Below are 3,371 nucleotides of genomic sequence, written 5' to 3' on the forward strand. Positions count from 1 at the left end.
GGGCATTGGTTGTGGATAAGCTACAGAAATGTATGCCCTAGTTTAACCATCACTTTAAAGTTAAAAAAAAAAAAAAGAAAAAGAAAAGATGGAGGCGACAAGCACTCCTAACTTCTCTTAACAAACCAGTCCTTTGATGTGGGCAAAATCATTCACTTTGTGTTCTGTTTTTACTAGTTATCAGTTCATGAGTACCTTGTGTATAAGTTTAACTCCCAGAGAAAACATTCACACAGGTTTCTGTGTTTTATGCCCCAGGGTCTGGCCACATGTTACAGGGTATGAGGACAACCTTATGCTATAACAGTTTCATTGGCTGTGAATACCCAGGAGTGGTGGTTCACATTTCCAGGCTGCTTTTGTCACACGATGGGCACAGGAACATCTGCTTCAGACCTTTTACATGTATGTACATTTTCATTCTTTGTCAAACACATTTTTCACATGTTGGAAGGACGATGTAGATGATGAAACATAGGTATCTAGATACCCCATTTGGCTTAGTTTTTCTCATCCCAAAGCTGATATTTAACACAGTCCAAATAAGCATAAAATTAAATTAGTTATGTCTTTCATGGTGTATAAAATGAGCATAAGATGATTAGCTTGGAGCAGATATTCATTACGGAGGCATCTAAGAACAGGTGAGATAAAGTATATCAAATAAGTTTTATTTTTTATTTACCAATACTATCAAGGCAAAATATGTCCACAATTTTTGGAGACAATTTTAACATATTTCTTTAGCTTTGCAATTGTTTTCACAGAGGAAAACATACAAGCTGAAAAGCATACCTGTGTCAGCATTGGTTAAAAAAAACCAGTAAAATCAGGATGTCTTCGATGCCTGTTATGAATAAGTTCTTCAAAGCCATTTTGTATTTTAATCAACTGAGTATTTATGTACCACTTAAAAGAGCCCTTTTCTTGATATAAGAATCAACTAAATGTTCTTTATAGGTGGAATTCTTAAACACAATTTTTGCATTAGCAACCTCAAAACTACTCTCACTTAGCTAATTTGCTTATTGATGTCTTCACATCTGTATATTACATAGACTACTACTATGCTTTTCAATGGCTTAAGATAGCAAATATTTACATGGCAATGACTTCATGTGGGAGTAAATAGAAACTTGAGACAATGATTTAGTCTAACAGAGTGTTATGCATTATTTCTGCTTGTACTGTGATTTGCCCAGATATCTGTATGTCCTGGTTTTGTCTGGCATATAGTTAATTTTCTTCCTAGTAGCTGGTATAGTGCTGTGTTTTGGATTTAGCATGAAAATAATGTTGATAACACACTGATGTTTTTGTTGTTGGTAAGTTGTGCTTACACTGGTCAAAAACGTTTCAGCTTCTTGTGCCCTGCCAGCTGACCCAAACTAGCCAAAGGGGTATTCCATACCATATAATGCCATGCTCATTATATAAACTAGGGGGACTTGGCAAGGAGGGAAGTGACTGCTGCTCGGGAACTGGCTCAGCATTGGTCAGTGAGTGGTAAGAAATTACATTGTGCATCACTTGTTTTGTATATTCTATTCTACAGGGAGACCTGATTGCGGCCTTCCAGTACCTAAAGGGGGCCTATAGGAAAGATGGGGAACGTCTTTTTAGTAGGGCCAGCTGTGTTAGGACAAGGGCAAATGGTTTTAAACTAGAACAGGGTAGGTTCAGGCTAGAGGAAAGGAAGAAATTGTTTACAATGAGGGTGGTAAAACACTGGAACAGGTTGCCCAGAGAGGTAGTGGAGGCCCCATCCCTGGGAACATTCAAGGCCAGGTTGGATGGGGCTCTGAGCAACCTGATCTAGTTAGCAGTGTCCCTGCTCACTGCAGGGGGGTTGGACTAGATGACCACTAGTGGTCCCTTCCAACCCTAAACATTCTATGATTCTATGATTATTATTACTGTTATTTTTTTTCCCTGCTGTTTTATTTAACTGTCTTTATCTCAGCCCACAGGTTTTACTTTTTTTTCCTGATTGTTTCCCCCATCCCACTGGGAGGGGTGGGAGGGTGGTACTTAGTTGCTGACTGGGGTTAAACCACAACATGGTAGCAGGGGTTTTTTTTGCGGGAGGAGTTCGTTGGAGGTTCAATATACAACAAGGATAACTCTGTAGACAAAAGCTACACCAAACTCAAATTCTGCCCATTTTAGGTAGGCTATTATTTTATGTAGAAAATGTTATATAGAAAGCCATATCTTCACTGTCACCAGATATTTGTTTGGTTTATGACAGCATAACTTAAAGTAGACCCTGAAAAGTAGCAACAGCATATAGATCCATATGTATTCCTATTTTTTAAACACGCTTGCTTTCTGAATTTTACAGTCCTATATAAGTCAAAAGTGGTAAATAAAGAGAATTATAGTGTGATATTTTTAGCTAAAGAACTTTCTCAGGCATTCTAGTACTGTGCTAAATAATAACTCACCTGAAAAAGTTTGAGTTCTAGAAAGTTTTTGGCTGTCATGGTTTAACCCCATCTGGCAACTAAGCACCACACAGCCGCTCGTTCACCACCCCCCGGTGGGATGGGGGAGAGAATCAGAAGAGTAAAAGTGAGAAAACTCATTGGTTGAGACAAAAACAGTTTAACAGGTAAAGCAAAAGCCATGCACACAAGCAATACCAAACATGGAATTGGTTCACTACTTCCCATCAGCAGGCAGGTGCTCAGCCATCTCCAGGAAAGCAGGGCTCCATCACATGTAACAGTTAACTGGGAAGATAAAACGCTGTCACTCCGAACATTCCCCCCCTTCCTTCTTCTTCCCCCACCTTTATATGCTGAGCATGATGTCATATTGTATAGGATATCCCTTTGGTCAGTTGGGGTCATCTGTCCCAGCTGTGTCCCCTCCCAACTTCTTGTGCACTCCCAGCCTACTCGCTGGTGGGTTGCTGTGAGAAGCAGAAAAGGCCTTGACTCTGTGTAAGCACTGCTCAGCAATAATGATAACATCCCTGTGTTATCAACGCTGTTTTCAGCACAAATCCAAAACATAGCCCCATACTAGCTACTGTAAAGAAAATTACCTCTATCCCAGCCCAAACCAGCACATTGGTCTTGTCTCATTTGTCCTAAAATCTCCTGGAAAATTTGCTAGAGATGTTAGTGGTTATATGCAAGGAACTCATAAAGTCATAGTATGAAAGAAATAGAGAGGACCAACTAAGTCTTCAGCTCCAACTTCAAACGATTGTCCATACATGAATAACATGATGGGTCACTTCAGTATTCTGTAACAGAAGACCAAAAGCCACACATAGGAAGAGCCACAGCTATAGTATAATATAAGAGCACTGAAAGGGTCAAGTAGCAGAGTTTATTAGTTAATCAAATTAACTAAAACTC

The sequence above is a fragment of the Egretta garzetta genome, unplaced genomic scaffold, assembly GCF_000687185.1.
Source record: "Egretta garzetta isolate BGI_Z169 unplaced genomic scaffold, ASM68718v1 scaffold328, whole genome shotgun sequence".
In the NCBI taxonomy this organism is placed as follows: domain Eukaryota; kingdom Metazoa; phylum Chordata; class Aves; order Pelecaniformes; family Ardeidae; genus Egretta; species Egretta garzetta.